Raw genomic sequence first — 27362 nt, forward strand, 5'->3', positions numbered from 1 at the left:
TATAAACGCACATACATAGATGGTTTCAAGATGGCATCATGGGCCTAAATGTTTGCATTTCCTTTCTTCAAAATGACCAAAGACAAACATAGTAAGGAAAACATTGATTTGAGTTTTAGAGAAGAGAAGAAACAATGGGCCTAGATTCTTTAAGGATTCTGTAAAAGGCAGAGTACAGATGGTGCTAGCCAACATCAGCCAGCCCATGAGCATCAACAAGGGGGCTTTCTGGGAAGAAGCAGTGATGTCCTCTCAGTTAGTTGCTAGTATTCCCAGGCTCAATGCAATAGGGCTAAACGGGCTGTGGTAAGGTCAGTGGGGTGGGGATGAGGTATATAAATCCAGGGGCCTGGGGAACCTGGAGTGGCAGACCCTTGTCTTAGTCTGTCTGTGTTGCTGTGAAGGAATATCTAAATCTGGGTAATTGATAGAGAAGAGGTTTACTTGGCTCATGATTCTACTGGCTGGAAGACTGGGCATCTGGTGGAAGCCTCAGGCCACTTTCACTCCTGGCAGAAAGCAAAGGGGAGCTGGCATGTACAGAGATCACATGGTGAGAGAGGAAGCAAGAGACAGGTGAGGGAGGTGCCAGGCTCTTAACAACCAGCTGTCATGGAAACGAGTGAGAACTCACTCACTATTGCAAGAATGGCCCCAAGTCATTCCTGAGGGATCCGCCACCATGACCCAAACACCTCCCATGAGGCACCACCTCCTTCAACATGAGCTTCAGAGGGATCAAAAATCCAAACCACAGCACCCTCAGTTCCTCAGACATGTGTTGAGGGAGTTCCCAGTAAAGTGGGCATTTAATATATCCAGCTTCAAACAAGGTTGATTCTGATCACTTCACCAGATGCAGCTAAAAATAAAAATACAAAAGTACATAAATAAATGCTACTCTACTCAGCAGTAAATACCCGTAATGTATTTGATCTAACATAGTGCCTCATCCTGCAAGCTTCCAGGGCAGGATCTGGAGGCCAGGGAGCTTAGGATGTAAGTACCTGAAAACAAATTTCACAGCTCCAAGTTTTACCTGGAATGATTTTCTCTGTGCCTTTTTTTCCAGCCTTGAAGTGGCTGGAAAAAACTTACTAGACCAAGTAGTAAATCCTTGTGGTTTCTATCAGTAGCTGCTCTAAGGACCATTTGACATCCTTCATCCCATCGTCATGGCTACCTGAATTGATTACAATTCTAGTAGTTTCTGAGTCTAGGCTAGACTTTGGTTTCCATGTCGACGAGGTTGCCTTCCATTCTGCCTGGGCTACTTTGCTTGGGTTTCTGTTTCATATGGCTACACTGCTCCTGGCTGAAACCCTGGTTTACTTTAGATTCCCCCTACCTTCTTCCCTGCTTCCAGCCCAGTTTTCCTCCATCCACAGTTTATAGTTTTTTTTTGAGACGTCTCTCACTCTGTTGCCCAGGCTGGAGTGCAGTAGTGCAATCATGGCTCACTGCAGCCTTGACCTCCTGGGCTCAAGCAATCCTCCCATCTCAACCTTCAAATAGCTGGGACTACAGGTGTATACCAACACGCCTGGCTATTTTTTTTTTTTTTTAATTTCTAGTAGAGACAATGTTTTACCATGTTGCATAGTTGATCTTTTTAAAACAAAAATCTAATCTCATCATTGCTCTACCCTCCGGATAAAGCCCAAGCTCCTTACCTACCTCTACTGCTTTTCCTCTTTCTTTATACTGTATCCCCTAGGTAGGCTGAAAACCACTCCATCTTTCTGAACATACTCTCCTGCCCTCCTGGCCCCTCCAAAAGCAACTCTTTCCACCTCCTTATATGCCCTCTCCCCACCTTTAATCTAGCCAGTTAGTTCTTTTAGAAAGCCAATAAAATAGACAAACTTCCAGAAAGCCTAATTAAGATAAAAAGGCAAAAAAATTCACAAAGCTAGAAATGACATATGGAACAGTATGAAGATCTGAAATCCTAAGAACACTATGCATTATCGTATCCTAACATCTGTGAAAATCTTGAAGAAATGGACAATTTTCACAGAAAATATGCATTAGCAGTATTTACTTAAGAAATAGAATGTCATGTTCCCGGATGGGAAGAACCAGTGTTGCAAAGATGTTGATCCTGCATAGTTCCTGCCACATGGATGGCAGCCTCCCTGGTAACCAGAGTGATGCAGTTCCTATTTTTACATTCCTTTGGTAATTTTCTGTGGAATTTTGAAAAAGTAGTTAAATCTTTGTGCTTGATTGTGAATCACTGTATTGAAGGGAAAATCAATACAAGGGCATTTGAATGTTGTTTTAAAATTGTTTTTCTCAAGGAACAAATGAAGTTATTAAACTTTGAAAGGCATGGAGGCTTTATGAAACAAATTCATTTAACAATGGATGTGATTTTCTGCCCGTGTTATTTTATTGAGTGTGAATTTTATCATGTTTGCTTTCTTTACTCAGCGTGGAGTCCCCATAAGAATATCTTGGGGCTTACTTTGAAAAAGCTACTGTGAAAAGACAGGAAAAGTGAGGGCGGGTTTGGTCCTTTCCTCCTTTCCTTGTGTCAGATGGCAGAGCATCTATACTGATTATCTCAGCATCCCTTTTTTTAGAATTTATTCTCCTTCCCTCTTAACACCATATTTCTCTTAGATCTTTCCAACACCCTCATTTGTGTCCTAAATTAGCTACATCTGTTACCATAGTTATGCAGTATCCAGCCTAACCATTCCATGCTCATTCCTACCATACTGTGTGTGAGATTTCCTCTTTCTTATTTCATAAAATATACCATTATTTTTCTTTCTTATTCTCCTGTCCCCAAACTTTTAGTTTTTAAGGCAATGCTTGTTCATACTTAACGAATCAAATAGGACTGCAGGGCTTCTAATAAAAAGCAACAATCCCTGCCCAAATCTCACCCCAAATCCCTTATCCACAGGCAAACCACTTTTAGCTGTGTTTTTTTGTTCTGCTGTAGATACCTCTGTGTCTCAAAATAATATGCATATACTGCTGTTTCTGAATGTATCAACTGTGATCATTGTCTAGTGACTTTCTGCCATAAAAATCCAGGTTGAAGTGGCTAGGTGCAGTGGCTCATGCCTGTAACCCCAGCACTTTGGGAGGCCAAGGCAGGTGGATCACTTGAGGTTAGCAGTTCAAGACCAGCCTCACCAACATGGTGAAACCCTGTCTCTACTAAAAATACAAAATTAGGTGGATGTGGTGGCATATGCCAGGCTGAGGCAGGAGAATCGCTTGAATCTGGGAGGTGGAGGTTGCAGTGAGCTAAGATCATGCCATTGCATTCCAGCCTGGTAAGAAGAGCTAAACTCTGTCAAAAACAACAACAACAACAAAAAACAACCCTCAAGGTTGAAGCTTACTTACACCACACCTCCATCTCTTCACTTCTCTTCTGGCCATCCCCACAACTCTGGACAATACATTCATTACAACCAGATTTCCCATTCCTTCCACTGCTGATCATGTCACCTGACTCTATTCTGTACATAAGGCTGTTACCACCACGTCTCCTTGCCTACTCCCTCCTTCTCTAGCTGTACATTTACTTTTGTACTATCAAAGTTGATAAAATATTCTGTTCTCTAGCCATAGTTGGTTTCTACGATTTGTGTATAAGGTAATTAAAACAGCTGAGAACTCTTAGAAGTGTACAGTGTCTGACTGGGTTGATATTGTTAACTGCATAATAAGTAGCATGGTAGGATTTCATCTTTCTCAGGACTCCAATGTCTCAATCCAGGGTGAAGTTCACGTGAATTGTTATCTGGGGCCCCCAAGTGACCCCCTGAGATGGGCTTTACTCTGGGGGCACCAATACCATCATAGTATGGCTCTAGTTCTCTCCTGCAGTGTGTGCAGTTTCTCTAAGAAGACCCATCTAGTGATTGAAGCTAATAAATCCAGAAAGAACAGTGTATGCATGCTATTTTGAGATAAAGAGATAATTCAGCTGAGTGGCTAGCTGGGGACCGCTGTATGTTGGGGGAGGAGAGCGGGTGGGCAGGATCTGCTGCTCTGTATAGAGACCTGCAATTTGCCCCGTGTTCAGCCTCTTTTATTTTTCTTCCTGCCATCCACAGTACTTGCCATCTCAGAGTCCAGGATGTCTTTAGGGCTCTGCCAGACAGCTTGGCTGCCTCCCTGTCTTAGTTACCTCTGCCTGAAATCTAGGGTATCGTTTCTTTCACCCTCAAACGTTAGTCACCAGTCCCCCAATCGCTTTTTGTCTTCCAGAAATTTGTTGAAATCTCTCCTCTGGTTATGAACTGCTTTTACTTTGTCATTGTAGGATTATATATTTTTATTTCTTTATAGTCAATTTAATGGGATCCAAGGAAAGAGAAAAACATAGGAATGGCCAGCCAGGATAGGGCTGCCATCTTGGATTAGAAGCTAGGGGCAATAATTTTCAATCAAGTCATACATAGCAGTAAAACAAACTATTAGTATGGCCACAATTTAAATTCAGACTCTGGTGAACTTGTTTTTCTTTGTTACAAAAATGCCTTCAAGAAGCTGCAGTCCCCATCCACTCAATTTCAGTATCTTCTCCCATCTAGAATAGTCTAGACACATGAAAACATTCTTCCTCCCTACGCAAAGATGATTGACTTTCAGTTTACAAACAATTCTAACAAGCTCAGTTATTTCTCCTCAAGAAACTTAGAAAATTAGAAGCAGCCATTAGAAAGAACAGTTTGGCTAATAGTCTGAAAGGGATTAGGATAAAAATAAGGATTAGGAGGAAGTGTAAATTTTCCTAGGAGCCTGGATGGCAGTTATTTTCCAAGTGCTGTGGAAGGTTACTTAATGGGGTCAGGGTTGCCGGTATATATTTGACTTAGACCTGGAAAGTGAGGAAGTAACTAAGTGAACTCACAGAGTAGATCCTCACAGAGGAAGGGGCTTCTGGCTTTTTTCACCGGGGTAAGAAGGAGGGTGTGGGTGCCAGGGGCTCTTGTTCAGCAGTAAATATGGAGTTACAATGCACACAATATTTCAGCTGCTGCTATGTTTTCATCTCTTTGGAGATTATTGCCTCATTTTTCAGCCTTAGCAATGATCATTAAGACAGTTTTTGGGATTCTGCTATGTATCTTAACTGTTAAAAGTTATAGGCTGTAAAGTTACAGTTGAAACCTGTATTCATTATAATTAGTTCTCAACAGAACATACACCAAGATTAAGGATGTCAAAAATCTAAAATTTCTTCTTAAAAAGTCTTTTATACTTATGAGTAGAATGGTAGACTGTTTAGGATTTGTCTCAAAATAATTTTTTTTATGGGAGGATGAGCATTAGAGGTAAACTAGATACACCATGAGTTGATAATTGTTGAGGTTGGGTATAATCTGTCATCTAAACAGACACACTTTTTAGAGTGAGAGGGCATGCTGTTAATAATTACCCTGGGACAAGAGGCGTAACCTAGACTGGACAAACTGCAGTTTACTCTGAAGCTAGGTGATAGGTACTTGGCATTTTTTAATAATCTCCCTGGTTTTGTTTATTTACAAATTTTTCCATAATTAAATAATGTCTATTGTTTTGTACTGTTTTGCTGTTTTATTAAGATTAGAGCTTTTAATCATGAACCATGACATTAAACTTTCATCAACTTAGAACTATTGAAAATAGCTAGAGAATATTGTCAAAAGATGAATCTGTTAAGTTGATTTATAATAATGCAACCAAAATCTATTTTTTTCTGCAACTGGGACACCCAGGAGGCAATACTTAATTGACAATGTGATAAAGGGATCTATAGCATCAGTTTATGCAAAGGAGGCTGGCTTTTACTGTTCTGAATTGGGTTCACAGATGTGTTACAATGCGTAGATGCGTCCCCAGAAAAAGCAAGTCCTGGGGGATGAGGCGCCAAGAAAAGGGGGCTTCTATTTGCAGAGCATGTCCGCATGCCCATGCCCATCTAGAACTATCTTGGCGTCTCTCTTATTTGAGATCCTCCATTACCTTTTACCTGATAAAACATTTTTTTTAAATGTAGATTTTGAGAAAGGTTTCCATTCCCACTTTGTAATCCCCGTTGTATAGTCAGTAATTTTTTTTTTTTTTTTGCTGCTGTCTTGTAAGATGGTATGGGTGAGACACTTGGATAAGCCTGCAAGGGTGGGATCTGCCTTTCAGGATGTCAGTCATTTTCATGCTCCCAATCAGAGGGCCCCAAGGGCTGTGGATCTGAAGTGAGGTCCTTTGTGCCCTATTGAAGACACAGCTGAGATGGATGACTGCCTGGCTCCCAGATAGCAAGCAGCAAGATGGCGCCTTGAAATGAACCTGTGGTACCAGGCAAGGTACTGAGTCATCATGTGAATTCTTTCAATACTAGAGTACAGCTACTGAGGATCAGAAAAAGTTCTGTCTTTCTTTCTTTGTATTTAAGAGACAGGTCTCACCCTGTCACCCAGGCTAGAGTACAGTGGTATAATCATTAGCTCACTGCAGCCTCGAAATCCTGTGGGCTCAAGCAGTTTTTCTGCCGCAGCCTCCTGAGTATCTAGGACTACAAGTGCGCACCACCACATCCACTGTTAAAATTTCTTTGTAGAGACAAGCTCTTACTATGTTGCCTAGGCTGGTCTTGAATTCCTGGGCTCGAGCGATCCTCCTGCCTTGGCCTCCCAAAGTGCTGGAATTATAGGCATGAGCCACTGTGCCCAGCCAGAAACCAGTTCTTTAAAAGAGATTTGTTCTGATGCTGTTTGTGTTGCTGGTATTATTTATTATTGTGTTACCCCAAGTGTTATACAGAAAGTCACTTTTTAATTTATTTACTTATGCTTTTTAAAGTCAAGTTTATTGAGAGATAATATATGTACAGTAAAGTTCCTCTTTCTTAGATGTGTAGTTCTATAAATTTTGACACACACACACACACACACACACACACACATATGTATATAGTCATGTAACAACCACCACCACAATCAAGATAGAAGAAATTTTTCTCGTGCCCTTAGTATGAATACCCTTTCTCTAACCACAGTCCCTGGCAATCACCCATCTGTTTTTGATTTAGTCTTTTCCAGAATGTCATATAATTGGGATTATAAAGTATAGCTTTTTGTGTCAGGCTTCATTCACCTTGCATAATGTGTTTGAGATTCATTATGTTGTTATAAATATTAATAGTTTATTCCATTGATTGCTGAAAAATATGCCTTTAGATGGACATACCACAATTTGACTAGTTATTCACCTATTAAAGAACATTTAGGCTGTTTCCAATTTTTGACAATTATGAATAAAGTCACTGTATATATTAGCATACAGCTCTTTTTGTGAACATAAGATTTTAGTTCTCTTGCGTCAGTACCTAGGAGTGGGATTGCATGTGGCTATGGTATGTGTCTGCTTAACTTTCTAAGAAACTGCCAAACTGTTTCTAAAATGACTGTCCCATTTTACATTCCCAGCACTAATGTATGAGAGCGATAGTTGCTCTATACTTGGCATGGCCAGGTTTTAAAAAATAATTTAAACACCATTAATAGGTATATAGTATCTCACTATGGTATTAATTTTCATTTCCCTATGATCAGTGATACCAAGCATCTTTTCATGTGCTTCAATGTTATAGTTTCTGTTTTTTGCAAGCTTGCTTAATATCTTTATTTATTTATTTAGAGACAGAGTCTCACTCTATTGCCCAGGTTGGAGTGCAGTGGTACAATCTTGGTTCGCTGCAACTTCCACCTCCTGAGTTGAAGTGATTCTCATGCCTCAGCCTCCCAAGTAGCCGGGACTACAGGCACTCACCACCATGCCCAGCTAATTTTTTTTATTTCTAGTAGAGACGGGGTTTTGCCATGTTAGCCAGGCTGATCTTGAACTCCTGACCTCAAGTGTTTGCCTACCTCGGCTTCCCAAAGTACTGGGATTACAGGCAGGAGCCCCTGTGCCTGGACTTTTTGCTTATCATTTAAATATTAGTAAAATGCTGCCATCCTCAGGTAAAAAAAAAAAAACAAAAAAAAAACAAAAAAAAAAACCCTTGTAAAAACAAGGGGTATTTTCTTAGTCTCAAAGGGAAACAGGTGAGCTGGTTTGGAGGGGTGCGGAGAGAGTTGCCTGAAAGGAAGGTGATGCTCAGGGGAGATGGTGTTAGGAGCTGGGGTCTCATTCTTTCCTCCTGCACTGGCTGCTTCTGGAGCCCTTTTCTGGAGGATTTTGTGGTCTCTGTTGTGAGGGCTGCTTCCTTAGAGAGGGAGGGAGGATCATAAGCTGTAATATTAATTCAGTTTTTAAAAGTTTGCTTACTCTAAGTTTGAATCTTATTTTTTTTGTGGGGGGAGGGATTCTCACTTTGTTACCCAGGCTGGAGTGCAATGGCGCCATCTTGGCTTACTGCAACCTCTGCCTCTTGGGTTCAAGCGTTTCTCCTGCCTCAGCCTCTCGAGTAGCTGAGATTACAGGTATGTACCACCACATCCAGCTAATTTTTTGTATCTTTAGTAAAGAAGGGATTTCACCATGTTGGCCAGGCTAATCTCGAACATCTGACCTGTGATCTGCCCACCTCAGCCTCCCAAAGTGCTGAGATTACAGGCATGAGCCACTGTGCCTGGCCATAAACATTTTTAAAAATAGATAAATTTGACCTGGATAGCAGCCCCACTGTTAATTTTTATGAGGAGAAGGAAGGAGGGCTAAATAAAAAATGTTTAAGAAAAAGTACATTTAAGTTTGCTGCAGGTATACTAGATGACGAGTAATTAATTGGTCACAGTGGTAGGTAAGTGTGTATGGTTCAACTCTGCACATCAGTCCGCCAACAAGTGTTTACTGAACACCTTCTATGTGTGGTTACTGTGCAGTGCTGGGGATGCTGCGAGCCAGGAGCTTACACTCTAGCAAGGAGAGACAGACACTAAGCATACAAACAAACAGTGTCAAGCATTGATGCCCATTATGCAGAAGATAAACTCATTTTAAGACGAGGGAGAGTGATTGGAGGAGCCTGCTTTAGCCAGAGTGGTCAGGGAAGGCTCTCTTGGTAGGTAGCAGTGAACTGTTTGCCGTGGATTAGTGAGACTGGATCAGAGGACGAGCTAGTGCTGGCTGATTGCAGGCATTTTCATTATGCTATTTGAGGCCACATCATTGGCCGAGAGTGGAGTGAGGATGGAGTCAGGGAGATTTGAGATGAGAAGGTGGGAAATGATCCTGTTGAAGTCTCTACTTCAAGGGAAGGGCAGGTTGCTTGGCAATGTTAAGAAATCATTTGACAAGTGTAGAGGGTTATTTGAAGTGAGTCTAGTCTGCAGAGTTTTGCGCAAGGGTCAATGGCTCAGATGCAGGCAGGGGCAGGGTCACATGAGGTTTAACCAAGGGTGGGGTCTCTGTGAGATGGAAACAGTGAAGGGAGAGAGGGTAGAGGAGTTAGAAGTGTTTTGCAAGGGAATGATTACCCAGATGGATAGTTTAATTTAAGCTACATGAGAAGAAGTGGGAAGAGTAGAGTTTGGAGGTAGATAATTAAAAAGTGATTAGCAGGTATCAGAGATGTTGGAGAATTGCTAGGAGGTGGGGTGCCAGAGTAGGTGGGCTGGAAAGGGATGGTCAAAGAATAGGATGTTGATACCCACACATTGAAGGTGGTGATCTTGGTGGCAGCAAGATCTAGGGTATGACCACCGGAGACGGTGACTGAGGCTGGGTTGGAAGGAGAGATAAGTGGCATTGGAGGCCATGGAGATGTGATGGTGGGTGTCCGTGGGTCACTGTGTAGATGTCAACGTCAGCAGGAATGAGTAAGGAGAGTGGTGGTGGGGAACATGGTCAGCCAGGAGCTGAGTCATCGGAGAATGAGGGGAGTAGCTGGGAGAGCAGTAGAGGAGAATCTCAAGAAGGAGTGACAGGAAGTCAAGTCAGAAGACTGTGCTTCCAAGGTGATGGGGTTTTTGAAAGAGTGGAAATAGATGGAAGTGGCTATAGAGCTCAAGAAGATGTACACCCAGGCCCTGTGAACCTGGGATGTGGGAGAGAGTGCTGTGCGGCAACAGGGTGCTGGGGGAGAGCCACTCTTTAGCCTCTTCATTTGTGGATCACAGAAGTGGGCTTTATGTACTGAATTTGGAAGTGCTGCAAAGAATTATGTGATTGTTCCATTCCATTGGTTTCCAAGCAGGAAGGAAGGTAACCAAGGAGGTATTATTGACTTTGGGCTTGTTCAAAACTCAATTAAAGGCAATTAACAGTACTCGGTGTTGTTTACCAAAGCACTTGTCTCAGGAGGGATCTCCTAGCTTCTTGTGAATTGTAAGAACTCCATCCCTTGAGGCATCTTGTGTTTTCAGGTCATTAATTCCTGCCTCACCCCTCAGCTATAAATCTCCTGGAGGGGACAGAAGGCTTCTGTCCCTTTGTATCATCTTGCTGTGGCTCTATGATGACTCCCTTGTCTAGCCTTGCTCTGCCGACGGTGACCTTTAGTGTAATAAAATGCTTACAGGAGTAATGAGAATTGATGGAGAAGATGTACTTTCTTGTGATTTATGCCTCTATGCTTTAGAACATGAGGACATTTTGGAGGAAATGTTATGGGCGAGCGTGGGGTTTTTAAAATGCATTGCCAAAAATCTCAAAAAAGCATCCTGTACTACCTGGCAATTCTAAGGCATTTACTTTCCCACTTTGCAGAATGACAAATTCACTCCTCTTTTCTCCAAATTTCCTCTCCTCTGCATCCCACCCACCTTGTTGGGTGCTTCCAACTTCATTGAGAAACAGAAACAGTGAGCTGGGAGCTCCCCCATCTTCCCACCCTCCAACCCTGCGCCCCCCCATACCTTGACATACTGCTCTGGGTTGAGGGGCCCTGCTTCTATCAGAGGCCATCTTTTCTTCTGGGCTCTGAGCCCTTTTCACCTTTACCGTCTCAAAAACTACCTTGCAATTGTCCTCTTTTCTGCATCGTCAGCCTCGTTCTTCCCTCCTCCCTCCTCTTATTTCTCCCTTATGTTCTCAGCAAAACTCCTTGAAAGAGTTGCCACAGTGGGTGCTGTGGCTCACACCTATAATCCTGCTGAGGTGGGTAGATCACAAGGTCAGGAGATCAAGACCATCCTGGCTAACACAGTGAAACACCATCTCTACTAAAAATACAAAAAATTAGCCAGGTGTGGTGGCGGGCACCCAGTTCCGGCTACTCGGGAGGCTGAGACAGGAGAATCACTTGACCTGGGAGACAGAGGTTGCAGTGAGCCAAGATCATACCACTGTACTCTAGCCTGGATGACAGAGGGAGACTCTGTCTCAAGAAAAAAAAAAAGAGTTGCCTTTGCTCCGTATCTTTTCCTGTTCCCCACTGTTTATACTTGTCCTCTGTGGCACTGAGGCTATTTCTGTCAAGATCATTGAAGATGACCTCCATATTGCCAAATCTAATGGCTTCTCTGTTCTTATCTCTCTTGACATGTTAGCAGCATTCAACACAGTTGCCCACTTCTTGAAACGTTTGGATTATCTGGCCTGGAATACTGTCCTTTCCTGGTTTTCGCTTGCCTCATTGGCTATTCCTCTTTTTCTTCTGCACAGTTCCTTTTCCTCCACCAGACTTCCAAGTGTGAGAGAGCTTTGCCCTGTGCCACTTTGCCTTCCTTATACACCCTCTCTGGGGAGCGCTTCTGGGCCTTGGCTTTCAACTCCATTTATGATGAATCCAAAGTTCCTATCTCCCTAGAACTCTAATTCATTGCTTCTGGAACATTACTGTGCATACTAATCACCTGGGGATCCTGTTAAAATGTAGATTCCAGTCTCATAGGTCTGGAGTGGGGCCTGAGAGTTTGCATTTCACTTTCAGCGATGCTGATGTTGCTGGTCTCTGGATCTTACTTCCAGTAGGGTTGGGTAGACTGCTGAGAACCTGTATACTCAACTGCTTCCTTGACACTTCTACATGGATGTCTTACAGGCATCTCAGAACAAACCTAAATGACCCTATTAGAGCTCTTGATTTCGTTACTCAAACCATTTCTCTCTGCATTTTCCTTATGTCATCATCCCAGTTGCTCAAGCCAAAGATTTTAGAGTTGTCTTTGGTTTCTCTTTCCTTCACTTTTTCATCCAGTCTGTCAGCAAATTCTGTTGGTTCAATCCTCCAAAACATATCCCAGATCTTTGTACTTGGCTCCATTATAATAAATAAATAGATATTTATTTAGTACTTCCTACATGTCAGGCTGTGTTAATGACATATTTATATTTGTAAGTATTTAAAGTCTAATCACAATAACCCTATGAGGTAGATGGTATTATTATTCTCATTTTTTTGGATAAGAAAGGTGGACAAATAAAAGGCACTAAATAATTATTTGTGTCATGAATACCTGAATAAACTTTATAACTTACTTCTAGGTAACACTACATAGACCTGCAGTTTATTACCCAATTTATTAAATCCCCAATTTATTCTTTTGGTTTATTTTTCTCCCTTGTTGTAAATATAATACTCAATAATGCTATCAATATACTTAGAGAATTAGAGTTTCTGTGTCCTTGTTAGGCACCAATGACATTGCGAATGTCCATTGGCAAATATCCAAAGGGTGTGTATGTTACAAATGTCCAAAGGATGTGTGTTACAGAATTTGCAGCGCCTTTGGCTTCAAAGCATTTTTGATAAATGCTATTTGCATTTAAGGCTTTAAAAATGTTTGTCTGATAATTACCATGTCATGATGTGCCTTGCTAAGACATTGTATCTTGTGTGTCCTTGTGAAAAGCAGGGACTCATATTTCCCATCATATGCTCACATTTTCTGGAACTCGTGGGATATCTTGAGAGAATGACTTCAAGCTCCAAGATGTGTTCCTTTTCTTAAGTTTCCTTTGTCTTGATCGATTCTGAGAATATTGTGCTCTGTGCTGGTTATCACAGTTACAGTATGTGATGATAAATGATTGGTGCTCAGGATAAAACAACCTAAATAGTCAAATAGATGGAAACAAGCTCATATGACCAAAGTCTAAAAGAATCGAGTTGTTTAGATTGGAGAAGAGCAGTTAGGCAACTACTTTGCTATGCCATTGATTAAAAAGGAAATCTTTAGTAACCTTGTTCATCAAATAATGACATCTTTTGTAATGTGAATAATTAACCTAGTTTTATGAGTTTAAGTTTCTTTTAAGAATGGGAAGGGAAACACATTCATTTTTGTCCTAGTAATTTCTATCACAGTCCTCCAAAAGAATCCTCTCTTTTAGGACTTTATGCCAAGGCAAACATAATACCAAACATAACACTGCATTCCTTTTTCTAGTTTAGTTCAAAGAGACATCCTAGGAAGTAAGATTTTTATATATAAGTGAACTCAGAAAAGCTGACAAGGTACCCTAAGTGTTAGTAAGGGCCTGCTGCTCTGACCTCACCCAACTAGCCTTGCCTGTCTTTAGGTTACTGAGTAACAAGCATCAACTGTTACACACCTCAAACATTCCCACCGGAATTCCAGAGTGTCAGAGTGGAAGAGATCAAATAGATCTTTCAGTCCAAGCCCTTCATTATAGAAATCAGACACATGAAGCTGGGAAAGATAAGGCACTGATCCAAGGTGAGGCAGATGATTAATGGCAAATTCAAGGTTCCAGAAAAGTTTTTCTTTAGGGCATTTCTATTCAAGTGTCAGCGTCTCCCATTTTAATGTCAGAGTTTTCGAGATGCCATTTGATTTCAAGGGAAAGTGACAGGAAGAATATCAATTCCTTATATGAATGTAAAATATGATTGAGGAGCTGGGGTTGGGGGAGACAGTTTCTCTACATGGCCAGGTCTGTGTTGACCCTTAATTCTCATCCCTGGACACAGGAAAAAGTTATAGTAATTTAGACATTGTTATAATGCTACAAAGTATATTAGTTCCTCAGGACTGCCTGAAGTAACAAATGTATTCTCTCTCACTTCTGAAGGCTAGGGGTCTGAAGTCAAACTGTTGACAAGGCCATGCTTCCTCTGAAGGCTCTAAGGTACTCCTTCACTGTTTCTTCTTACTTTTAGATGCTGGCAGTAATTCTTGCCAGGCCTTGGCTTGCCAGGAATGTCAAGTCTCTGCCTCTGTCATCACATGGTGTTCTCCTCTGTGTGTGTCTGTCTCCTCTGTGACTTTGATGACTAAAGCGTCCCATTCCTTTTAAGGATGCTGACCATTGAATTTAGGACCAACTCTAATTCATTATGACTTCATCTTTGCTTGATAACGTCTGCAAAGATCCTGCTTCTAAATAAGGACTAACTCACAGGTTTCAGGTGGATATGAATTGTTGGGAGACACTGTGGGGACATGAATTTAGGAGAGTTTTATGTTTCAACATTTGCTAAAAATTTATGTTTGTACATCCTGGAAAAGCATGATGTTTCCTTGGTTGAGAGAAAGAAAATGAGAGAGTGAGCATGGGCGTGGGCATAGTTGGAGCACTGTTTCTTAAGGAATATTTGCTGGGACATTATTCCCAAGAGATATAACATGAAATGAAAGTGTCCATGGTCAATAAAATTTGGGAGACACTGTACTCGGCCCTCCTCTCAAGAGCATCATCAGGCACCTACGATATAAGAGGCTCAGAAAGGTCTTGTAACAAGGGCCTGTGTTTATCCTACGGATTCCCAAACTAATTGGACAGGAAAACCTTTTGTCTTATAACACTCTATATTGGTGAAGAATTGCTTCCAGCTGCATGACGCAGAAACTTAGCCATAGTGGCTTAGCCAAATAGGGTCTTATTTCTCTTCCCTAGAAAGTCCAGGGGGTTGGCAACCTGGGGCTGGTGCAGTGGCTCCTTATAGCATCATTGTGCCAGGCTCCTGTCTCTGCCATGCTTAGCACATGGTATTCTTTATCTTGAAAGTTTGCAGCTACCCCATTTCCAGCCTTTTAACTACCTTCTAGATAGAGAGAAGGAGGAGGAAGAGGTGAGGGAAAAGGATAGTATTTCCATCAGGAAATTAGACTTTCTCAGAAATTCCCAGAAGATTTCTGGCAACACATTATTGACCAATACTGTATCAAATGATTGCTTCTAGCTTCAGGGAAAGCTGGGAAATGCAGTTTTTTTTTTTAAGCTGGCCATATTGTTCCCTGAATGAAATTGAGGTTTTGTTAGGGAGGAAGAAGGGTAGATGAAGATTGCCTAGCTAGCAGTGACTGTCACACACATAACTTCCTGTGGCATTAGTAACCAGGAAGTTGCCCTTGTTAAACACTTGTCCTAATGGTCCTTCACAGGAGAGTGCTTCCTATGCAATTCTAGGTTTTTAGCATCAGCCTCTGATATGGTTTGGCTTTGTGTCCCCACCCAAATCTCATCTTGGATGATAATCCCATAATCCCCATGTGTCATGGGAAGGACCCAGTGGGAGGTAATTGAATCACGGGGGCAGTTTCCTTCATGCTGTTCTCGTGATAGTGAGTGAGTTCTCTCTAGATCTAATGGTTTTGTAAGCCTGGCATTTCCCCTGCTAGCACTCATTCACTCTCCTGCCGCCTTGGGAAGAGGTGTCTTCTGCCATGATTGTAAGTTCCCTGAGTCCTCACCAGCCATGCAGAACTGAGTCAGTTAAACCTCTTATTTCTATAAATTACCCAGTCTCGGGTATTTCTTCATAGCAACATGAGAACTGACTAATACAGCCTCCAAGTTTGATCCTGCTAAACAAAATCTGTACTGAGTTAGTTCAGTACAGCTCAAGCAGTTTAAGTGTGCCCATAGTCATATAGCTCATTGCTGCATTACATGCCTTTAAAATTATATAATGGCTTGAACCGTGTTGTACTCCTAAGCTAATTTCATTTTCTTTAATGTGCTATAATGGCATTTGGGACTTACCTCTCTACAAACCTCCAAAATCCTTTGGACATACGGCTGCCACGTTTAAAGTAACATACTTGAACGGCATCATAGAAGAAATGCTTTCTTCTAGCCAACATTTTCAGTCCTGAAAAGACAGAGGCTTTCACTTTCTCAAAGACAATGGATGCTATAGAGTGACTCACAGGACCTTGTCAGTGGCAGGGGTTTTCAATGATCACCTTTGTGGTCACACATTCTAATCACCAGGGGAGCCAAAGAGCAAGCCTCCATTCCCAGGTAGGAAGTGCTCTGCTTTGGATCCAGATAAAATGGACGTGCTATGAGGAGCCTATTGTGGCAGGAGAAGCCATAAAGGTCTTTGTCTTTTAGTTTTCCTTGTTTTACCTTAAGTGGTCAGAGAGGCCACACAAGACCAGGGAGAAGGAGTCTAGTTACTGCAGCATAACTCAGCTTACTTCGATGAATAATAATATCAGTGATAGCTATACAGAGACACAGAATAGAGTCCAAAAAAGGATTCCTTTTTTGCCAGTGTTTGAATATGTGACATTTCTAATTTTACCTCTAAGTACTTGGGGTGAGACGGAGGGCAGGACCTGCATGATAAGGCAATCATGTCAAATTTTAGAACAGAAATTTTCTTCACAAGTGAGGGCATGGTGTCCCAGGAGAAAAACAATAGGGAGGTTATGTTAACTCCATACCCTGCTGTGACCACAAGCTCTTTTTTTGGTTCTGGGTGCAAAGATTAAAAAAACACTTGTTTTTCCTATCAGCAATAATATGTCAAGATTTTTTTTAAACCATAAAAGATTTATGCCATAATAAACTTTCAAGAAAGTGCAGATCACATAAAGCCTCATATCCAAAGGCAGCAGCTGAAAAGAGCAAATGTCTTCGTACCATTTCAATTGTTGACCTGCTATACAAAAAACAATTGAATTTCAAATTGTAATACCATCGAGTACAAATGAAACAATTTGTTTTCAAATTTCCACTGAGTAATATTTCAGAAAGGTCAATTGGAGATTATAAGTGGCTCCCAAGTCACTGGCCCATAAAAGAGATACTATCTCTGGACATAAAATGTGTGCAGAAGATATAAAGAAAAGGGTCATGTAGCAGAAGATAGGATGGGTTTCTCTTGCCTGAGTGAGTGCTGTGGCAGGATGGGAAAGCATGAGGCATAATGAGAGAGCATGTGGCATGATGGGAGAGCACGTGGCATGGTGGGAGAGCATGTGGCATGATGGGAGAGCATGTGGCATGGTGGGAGAGCACTTACTGTATGACTCTGAATTGTAATCTTGAGGTTCAGCTTTCTTGTTTAAATCCATGTTGGACTCTTAGCTCCTGGAGTGCAGGAACCATTTGCTAAATGTTTACTGTCTCCCAACACTTAACCCAGTTTTCAAAAACTGTGAGAAGAATAAAGACAGTTGGAGAACAATGATGTCTAAGTAGATCTATCCAAAAACATTTGTCCTATCAAAAACATTTGGCTCAGATGCTAACCTGGCAGGCCCAGGCTGTGGGTCAGTGGTGGGAATGCCAGGCAGGGGGCTGTTGCTGTCTTGCCAGTAAATGTATATGAGAACTGAACTCTGGGGAGGTGGAAAAATCCCAGAGACTAGTGGGCTCAGTGACTATCCTAAGGCTACACAGCTGACAAGCTACCAAATACAAACTTGATTCCAGGTATTTTCCCTCCCAGGCCAGTGTTTTCACATCCTGCCCTATCAGGGAGGTGGTAGAGTCAGACTGCGTGAGTTAGAATCTTCATTGCCCCAAATTACTAGGAATGGGATCTTGCACATGTCTACTCACCTCTCCCTCATCTTGGTACCTACTTCATTAAGGTTGTTGTGGGGACTAACGGGTTAATGTTTGGAGTAAGTGTCTGGTCCCTTGAATGTTCCATATTAGCAGCTGCAAGATGTACTACTGCTGATGCTTTTAATGTCTGCATATTCTTTAAAGCTCCAAAAGGAAAAGGAAGCTGAGTACTGTGCTAGGTACTGTAATCAAAGAGAACTATTCGAGAGATTTACCATGATAAATAATTCCACCACCCGCTGATGAGTGCCCTCAGAGCTCATAGGAGAGGCCTATTAATTCTGCTCCATAGATCAGAGAAAATCTCACAAAGGGGTTTACATTTGAGCTGGGCCTTACAAAGCAAGTTGGAATACTCCTGCTTGGTTCGATTCCTTCTTGGAAGAATCTCTTTAATCACAAAAGCTGTTTTATTTATTGAGTGCTTATTTTACAAGTCGTTATCACAACGACAGTTTCACTAGCTCATTATTGAGTTCTGAAAAAGGGATATCTATTATTTACTGCTTTTTCCCATCAATTACATAACCTGTGGATTTTAAAAATAAGTTTCACAGTGAATTTAGATAAAAACAATCCTTATTTTGAAAATAGCTTACATTGAGTGATATTTATGTAATATATACAGTTAATCTGCTTTTCTAACTATTGGCTACAGGGGTTAGACTCAATTTATCTACTGTCTGCAGGGTCTTTTGTTGTCCTTGGATACCACCTCACATATGTCCCTGATTATATAAACTGATTAATCATAAAGATGGTGACATTCCTTGGAGTAATTGGACATTATATAAAAAGCATCTGCTGTGCTTTCTCAAGAAAGAGGGGCAAGCAATTTACCATTCCCAGCTGCTCTCCTGGGAGGGTTTTTAGTGAGGCTGTAGTCCTGTAGTCCGGCTTTGGATGAGAATCTCCTGCCTTTCCCACTCTCCCAGCACGTGCCATTTTTCTGTTCTGTGTAAGGATGTTAGAAACACTGTGAACTTCAGAGAGGCGGTCTGCATCTCAGGAGGAGACCAACCCCTTCACGTCTAAGTACAACGTTCACACTATGAAGTCCTCGTCTCACATCTTAACTTGTTCTGCCTCCTCTAATTCTGTACTTTGTGGCACTGTCCAGAAAGGAATGTGGGAATAAGAAACAAAACAACAACAACCCTACTGCAAGAATGGGGTTGGGGCACTTTAATAGTTCACCTTGAAATCTTAAGTTCAGTTCCATTAACTGATCCAGTGCTCGAAAGAAGACAACTAGAGGTACGTTCGGGTCACCACCAAGTACTGCGTTTTGTTTTGTTTTGTTTTGTTTTGTTTTGTTTTGTTTTGTTTGTTTTGTTTGTTTTTGTCTCCTAAACATCCCAAGCCTATCTATCCATGGTTCTCCAGCTCCCTCAAGTCCTGAGTCCAAGCCCCATCATCCCCACTTGAACATCTGCTGCTGCCTCTAACTGACCCCCAAACGCCCACTAGTGCTCTGTCCCCATTCTGTTTTTCAGTGTGAGCTTTCAGTATGCAAATGGGACCTTGCTATCCTCCAATTTAAAGCCCATTATGCTTCCCATTATTAGAAAAAAGGCAGAATTCCTCTTTGCTGGAATCTCATAGACCTTACCCTTTGCCACTCAGCTTCAGCCACAATGGACTTCTTTCTGCTCCTTAACTCATCAAGTGCTGTCCAGCCTTTGAGCCTTAGCATTAGCTGTTCCCGGCACTAGGAATGCCCTTTCATGTCATTTATATCTCAACCTAAGTTCTACCTCTTCAGGGGGCATTTTCCCTCTCTTTCCCTGTCTCAGTGTATCTGTATGTATTGAACAAACATACGGCTGTACAAACATATACACACAATTTAGTTCTGGACCGTTCAAATGAAGTGCAGATATAATGCTTTAATAAATACTTTAGTGTGTGTTTCCTGGAAACAAAGACATTCTCTTACACAATAACCCAATACAATTTTTGGTAATTGTAAACTAGACAATTAACATCGACCGACCTTTCATAAACCAGGCAATTAACATTGGTACAATCCTATAATCTATAGGGTTTATTCAAATTTTGCCAATTCCGATTATTCCCATGGTGGTCACCAAATGGTGAATATGTTGCCCTATTTTAATTCTCTTCATAGTTCTTATTACTCTGAGTTTTAAGAGGGTGGGATGCATTATCTACTGAGGATGGAAACTCTAAAAATAAGCTCCTTACCTGTCCTGTTTACCGCCATGTCTCCCCTGGCACCAGGAACAGTGTTTGACACATACCAGGTAAATATATGATTGATGAATGAATGAGTAAATGGCTTACTGGGTGGCTATGACCTAGCATGATTTGGCTGCCACATGTCATCCCTGCTGGCCCCTCTAGGCTCCTCGGCTCTGCTCTGGCCACACTAGCCTTCTTTTAAATTCCTCATACTCTATGCTCTGATCTACCACAGGACCTTTGTACATGCTATAGAGCTCTGGCCTGGAACACTGTTTTCTTCCTGTTTCATTACTGACTCTTGTTTTTCCTTACAAGACTTGATGACTTTAAATATGGCATTGCCACAGCTTCCAGGAAGCCTCTACTCTACTCTGGGTTTCTCAAACCAGATGTATTTTTAAATAGTCCTGGCAAGGATCTCAGAATTTTACAAACTTCTTTGAAATGTTACACACTTGTTGAGAAGAAGGAAACATTTTCTTCTCTTCTTCTACCAATGTTAAGTGCTTTGAAGCAGATATTGTCCCTTATAAATTACCTGACTGACTGTAACATACAAAGCATCTTGGAGAAAGGAGACAGCCATAAGATACCGCCTCTTCCTCTGTGAAATGCTGAACATTTCCTTTAGACCAGAGGTGTCTTATGCTCACGTTTCTTTCATGATAATCCAGCTCCCAGAGAAACTGAGTAAAAATACGACCAAATTATATTTTGCATATATCCTTTTATGAGTCATAGGCTACTGTACATTTTACCCAGTTATACATACACAGTTCTGTGCAGGGTGATACATGGAGAGCCACGCTCTATTCTTCATGTCCACTGAGGAGATGTTCAAGGTTAATTTTGACTCCAGCCAATACTGACCTTACTGACAGGCTATGGACTCTAACCCCATCTATCATACGATGTGACTTTGCTGTGATAATTTTGACCTCCTTAGCTAATTCATTAAATACAATCTTGGATTCTTGAGTGTACTGTGCTATCCAGCAGAAGTATTAATATTTTTGAAGCAAGATTCTCACTTAACACATCTATAACATAGGATCCATAGGATAGGATTTAATAACATTTTCAAAGAGAGCATATGTTTTTCCCTCATGGGCAAAGTTAAACATACATGGACAAATAATACCACATAGCTTAAAAAAATAACATGAAGATGTGTGTAAGTATAGTCAGGGACCTCATTTGTAGGCTCCCTGGGTGCTGTCCAAATGATGTTCTGTGGCAGAAAACATAGAACTCTTTGCTAGTTTCATACATATGGAGCACATCAAGAGGTTGAGTGGATTGTATTGCCTTAAAAGGTGAGCCCCAAAGACAGATAATGACTACTGTACATTCTTTTCTTTGTGGCAATCTTCTTATTTCATCCACTGTTGTTCTATAGGCAACAAGAGTTGAAGAATCAATAGGTACCAGTTGAGCCTGACTTGATGTTTCACCTTGAACTCCATCACTTTGATTGTAGGCGTCATCATATATATGTTTTTAATTTCCTCTCAGGCTGGGTGCAATGACTCATGCCTATAATCCCAGCACTTTGGGAGGCCAAGATGGGTGGATCATGAGGTCAGGAGTTTGAGACTAGCCTGGCCAACGTGGTGAAACCCCATCTCTACTAAAAATACAAAATTAACTGGGTGTGGTTGTGGGCACCTGTAATCCCAGCTACTCAGGAGGCTGAGGCAGGAGAATTGCTTAAACCCAGGAGGCAGAAGTTACAATGAGCTGAGATCGCGCCACTGCACTCCAGCCACAGGTGACAAAGCAAGACTCCGTCTCGGAAAATAAATAAATAAATAAATAAATAAATTTCCTTCTCTTCAACCAGCAGTCCATTTCTTTTTTTAAGGGAAATGATTTCACTTCATCTAAAATAAGTAATATGTATAAATATTAAAAGTTAGCTAAGAACACCTGCAACTCTGTTCTGCCTTGTCAAGAGCTGATTCCAAGCAGATGTAGCTGAGCTGTTTCTGGTGTTTCACTGGGCCCAGTGAATCTTTTCTCTGGTGATGTACTTGATTATACATTTTCATGTGAGCAGACATAAATGAGCTTTACTCTCTAAAAAACAACTAGCTCAGAAATAGCACTTTCTTAACCAAAAACATGTTTTGGGCAGTTCATAAATCTTCACAGGCAGGGACGCTTTATTCTGAATTCAGGGAAAAGAAGAATGAGCACAAGGTATTGGTAGTCTCTGATGTATTTGAATTAGGACTATTAAAGGTGTAGTGTATAATGGTCTTTCAAATAGTTAAAACAGATTGAATCAAATGCTTGCAGAACCCCTGAAGTACCTCTTGGAAACTTCCAAGTTCTTGAAACACAGTTTGAAAACTTCCAGTCCAGTCCAACATCTTCATTTTATTGTTGATTAGCGAAATGTCAAAATGGGTTAATAGATTTGCCCGGTTCCCACAGCTGGGTGGGAAGTGTGGGGAAGGAGCTGGGATATGACCTTGGTACTATCCCGCAGTACCAAGACACCACATGATTTCAGCGGCTGAACACAACAGAAATTTATCCCTTGCTCCTGTTACATGTCCATTGAGGTTCAGTGTGTGCATGGGTCCTGTCCCATGTCTTCCTCACTCAGAGATTTAGCTGATGGAGTTGTCATCATCTGGAAATTGCTAGTGACTACAGCACGAGGAGAGGAAGGCTTTAACATGCTTCTTCCCAGAAGAACTTGCGTTCATATTTTATTGACCAGAAAAAGACCCATGGGAATGCTGACCTGGGATAGGGTGGGGAAATGTCATCTTTTCCTGTATGCCAAAGTAGAGAGGAAACACATACTGGTGAGCAAAAGCATCTGTCACACTTAAAAGCTTGCCTCCCAAAGGAGCTGCCCTCTTTGTTAATACATTTGCCCTCACTGTCCTTTCTCCTTTATTCTCCCAAAGCACCGCTAACACAAAGCCCTTCTGCCCGTCAGACTTTTAATCAAAGGATTGGGCATATCAGAAGGTAATTATAGTAGAAGGCTGTAAACAGCTTTTAAATTCAGTGTTAGATATCTGTGATTCTCAAAATTTATTGACGATTCATCATCACAGGGAGTTTCTCACCGGCTGTTCCTTTCTACAAGCCACTGTTTTTTGCCATGTTCTTGTCTTCATGCCCCTGACTCTCCTTCCATCTCCCATTGTTTTCCCACTTGCTGAATTTTGGTAACTTTCCTTGCAAGAAGGCAATTTATCTTTTTTTTTTTTTTAAATAATCATCTCCCGAATCAAGATTTGTAAGAATTGACAAAGGAGGCAGCAACTCACTTTTCATATTTTAAAGGACCCATCAAGAAATTTCTTAGACCAAGGCTGAGCACAGTGGCTCATGTCTGTAATTCCAGCACTCTGGGAGGCCGAGGCGGGTGGATCACTTGTGGCCAGGAGTTTGAGACCAGCCTGGCCAACATGGTGAAACCCTGTCTCTACCAAAAACACAAAAATTAGCCAGGCATGGTGGTGCACATCTGTGCTCCCAGCTACTCAGGATGTTGAGGTGGGAGAATTGCTTGAACCCAGGAGGCAGAGGTTGCAGTGAGTTGTGATTACACCACTGCACTCCAGCCTGAGCAGCAGAGTGAGACCCTGTTTCAAAAAAATAAATAAAAAAAATAAAACATATCTTAGACAACATAAACAAACAAAAAAACCCACAAAAAACAAGGTAACAAAAACCCTGCTCTTTCCCTAAGGACAAATGATGCTTCTTCTAGAATGAAGAAATTGTTACCTGAGGTGTTTTGTTTTTAACTAGCATTTTACTCTGCTCTGCATGCTTGCAGTGAAATTGCTTACTGTAATGTAACTGTTGCCATTCCAAATCTATTAGGTTTCTGAGTTTGTATTGTGAGATTGTGAATAGTGAGGAAGGATACCTTTAATTAGTCAACCGATTCTGGTTTCTTATATTCTCCTATCCTCTTTTTAAGCCTCTTTGTCAAGGACTGACAAGCATATTAAGGTAATCCATTATTCCTATGATCCTGTTATTTTCTTACTGATTCTCGACAGTTTTTTCTTTATGTATATAGTCCAGTGCTATGTTATTTAGTGCATAATAGTTCAATATGATAGTTTCATTATGGGATTTACTTTTTTCAAATAGAAAATGTTTTGAATCGTTTAGAGCTTTTAACCTTGACTTTTATTGTCTCTTATATAAATATTGTCAGCCTTAGTTTATTTTTTCATTGTGCATATTTTTGAGCTAATTATTTTATTATTTATTTATTTTAGATTTTTTTTTTTAACTTTTAGGTTAGGGGTACATGCAGGTTTGTGACATAGGAATTTATCCTTGTGTCACAGGGATTTATTGTGCACATTATTTCACCACCCAGGAACTAGGCCTAGTATGCAATAGTTATTTTTTCTGATCTCTCCATCTGCCTACTCTCCACACTCAAGTAGGCCCTAGTGTTTATTGTTTCCCTCTTTGTGTCCATGTGTTCTCATCATTTAGCTCCCACTTATAAATGAGAACATGCAGTATTTGGTTTTCTGTTCCTGTGTTAGTTTGCTAAGGATAATGGCCTCCAGTTTCATCCATGTCCCTGCAAAGGACATGATCTCATTCTTTTGCATGGCTGCATGGTATTCCACAGTGTGTCTGTGTGTGTGTGTGTGTGTGTGTGTGTGTGTGTGTTTGTGTGTGTGTGTGTGTGTATCGATCACATTTTCTTTGTCCAGTCTGCCATTGATGGGCATTTAGGTCTTTGCTATTGTGAAAAGTGCTACAATGAACATAGTGTGCATGTGTCTTTATGAAAGAATGATTTATATTCCTTTGGGTATATACCAGTAATGACCTTGCTGGGTCAAATGGTACTTCTGCTTTTTTTTTTTTTAGCTCTTTGAGGAATCTTCACACTACTTTCCACAATGGTTGGGACGAATTTACACTTCCACCAACACTGTGTAAGTGTTTCCTTTTCTCTGAAGGCTCCCTAGTATCTGTTATTTTTTGACTTTTAAGTAACCATTCTGACCTGGTGTGAGATGGTATCTCATAGTGGTTTTGATTTGCATTTCTCTAATGATAAGTGATACTGAGCTTTGTTTCATATGCTTGTTGACCACACGTATGTCATCTTTTAAAAAGTGTCTTCATGTCCTTTGCCCACTTTTTAAATGGAGTTGTTTTTTACTTGTAAATTTGTTTAAATTTGTTTAAATTCCTTATAGATGCTTAATATCAGATGTTTGTCAGATGCACCGTTTGCGAATATTGTTGCTCATTTTGTAGGTTGTCTGTTTGCTCTCCTAATAGTTTCTTTGGCTCAGAGACTGAAAGCTCTTAAGTTAATTAGATCCCATTTGTCAATTTTTGCTTTTGTTGCAATTGCTTTTGGCATCTTTGTCATGAACTCTTTGCCCACTCCTGTGTTGAGAATGGTTCTGCCTAGGTTGTCTTCTAGGTTTTTTTTAAAAAAATAGTTTTGGGTTTTACATTTAAGTCTTTAATGCATCTTAAGTTGATTTTTGTATATGGTGTAAGGAAGGGGTCCAGTTTCAATCTTCTGCGTATGGCTCAGCTAATTATTATAAGTAATATTTTATGACTTCATCATAGATACATCTCTTTACAAGTAGCCTAGAGGTGGATTTTGTCTGACTCACCCAGCCTGTCACAGGCACTTCTTATGTGTGTCTTTAAATCTCTGGCTTCAATACAGCATTGGAATCCGTATCTGTCCCTGGCTATGTTGCGTGACCAGCACTGCAGTCCTGGTACGATGAAGCATGAGACAATACATGTGTGAAACGGCTCTAGCCTCTCAAGGAGTAGCTTCCATATCACAGTGGGAAGGCTGCTCAGTTTTCTGGAGGATAGACTCTGAGCTAGGAGGCAGGCAGTGAGGGAGAAGAAAGCTTCATTTTTCAGCTGATGAGCTTTCTCTCCTCCAAGTAGCAAAGACAAGTGCCTGTATAAATCACTCTTCATGCTTCTCTTTTCAGTCTCACAGGTCTCAATGAGTAAATGTTCATCCATCATTCTGGCCCTAGGCTAATTGTCAGTCTTCATTTTTTGAGTTCTTATGAGTTATGATCTAATTTTGTGTGTGCATTGACATTGGTTCTTAGTGAAAAGTTAGGGGAGGTTGACTCATGAATCACTAGCTAGACAACATCCTAAACTAGAATTTCTTGGGATATTTGTTATCATTTGAACATTCTGTTCTTCCCTTATTGGATTTTTGTTTTGTTTATAGATATGTCTCCCGAGTAGTGTTTAATTTATTTTAAAAATTAAACGCACTGTAGAAGCTACAAGAGGCCTCATAGTGCACTGGGCTTTGGAATCAGATGAACCCAGATCAGTGTTCAGCTCTGCCACTTATTGGCTGTGTGCTCCTGAGCAAGTTGCTAAAGCTCACTGGGTCTCAGTTTCCTTTTCTATAAAAGGAGGTTCATAATTTCCACTCTAAAGGGTAGCAGTGAAGATCAGAGGCAGGCTGTAGTGTTTTACCCATCACTTGCACTCTTTTGGCCTCATGTGGATGTGACAAGCTGCATCACAATCAGAAGAATCTTTCGGGAGATGGGATCAGAATAAGCCTTTTTATAATAGCTGCTCCTTCCTACTCTCCTGGACTAATGATTCTGCTTACCTCGAAGCTCATATTATTTGAGCATTCATTCAACTTAAAAAAAAAAAAAAAAAAACAGTGGCTGGGTGCAGTGGCTCATGCCTGTAATCCCAGCACTTTGGGAGGCCAATGTGGGTAGATCACAAGGTCAAAAGACCGAGACTATCCTGGGCAACATGGTGAAACCCTGTCTCTACTGAAAATACAAAAATTAGCTGCATGCTGGTGTGCGCCAGTAGTCCCAGCTACTTGGGAGGCTGAGATAGGAGAACTGTTTGAGCTGGGGAGGTGGAGGTTGCAGTGAACTGAGATCGCACCACTGCACTCTAACCTAGCTACAGAGTGAGATTCTATCTCAAAAACAAAAACAAAAACAGAAACAAACCCCACAGTGGGGAGAAATAGGTTCTCTTTATGTCTAACACAGAGTGAGGAAAAATGGATTTCTCTTCAGAAGACGTTAATGAGATCTTCTGAACTAGGCAGCTTCTTGAAAAGTATATGAAAAGTTCTAGAAGTTATCTAATAAGCTAAATAACTTATCTCAGTACCTAGCACTGTGTCCTGTGTCATGTCTTATGTGGTTTAGAAATTTCAACTGAATGTTGTTGCAGACTTCAGGGACCTCTCATGCTTATACCAAGAAACCTGGAGGGTCATTTTGCAAAAATACTTAAAAATTCTAAATCGGTACAGATGAAGAGCTATCAAAAGTTTTCTGTCTATCAATAGGAACAGAACCAATTTAAATGTCACTACCATGTGAGGAGTCATATCCAGAACCCAACTTAACCAGGGCTGTGTTTCTCCTTTAGGCTGATATTTTAGCACTACTTGATGATTAGGGCTCCAGGCATCTGCCCAG

General features: G+C 41.0%; 1 protein-coding gene across 3 annotated transcripts in view; it reads left to right on the plus strand.

Annotated features, from left to right (window-relative positions):
- Positions 1-27362, plus strand: part of ADD2 (adducin 2) — a 114250-nt gene that overhangs the window by 8002 nt on the left and 78886 nt on the right. The window contains exon 1 of one of the 3 annotated variants that reach the window (XM_074398611.1): positions 24652-24824. The exons of the other annotated variants lie outside the window; for them this stretch is intronic. The gene's annotated coding sequence lies outside the window, so the exon portion shown is untranslated. Of the gene's footprint in view, positions 1-24651; positions 24825-27362 lie in introns of those variants that run through there. 3 annotated transcript variants of the gene reach the window in all.

This window comes from Saimiri boliviensis, chromosome 1, assembly GCF_048565385.1.
Source record: "Saimiri boliviensis isolate mSaiBol1 chromosome 1, mSaiBol1.pri, whole genome shotgun sequence".
NCBI lineage: Eukaryota > Metazoa > Chordata > Mammalia > Primates > Cebidae > Saimiri > Saimiri boliviensis.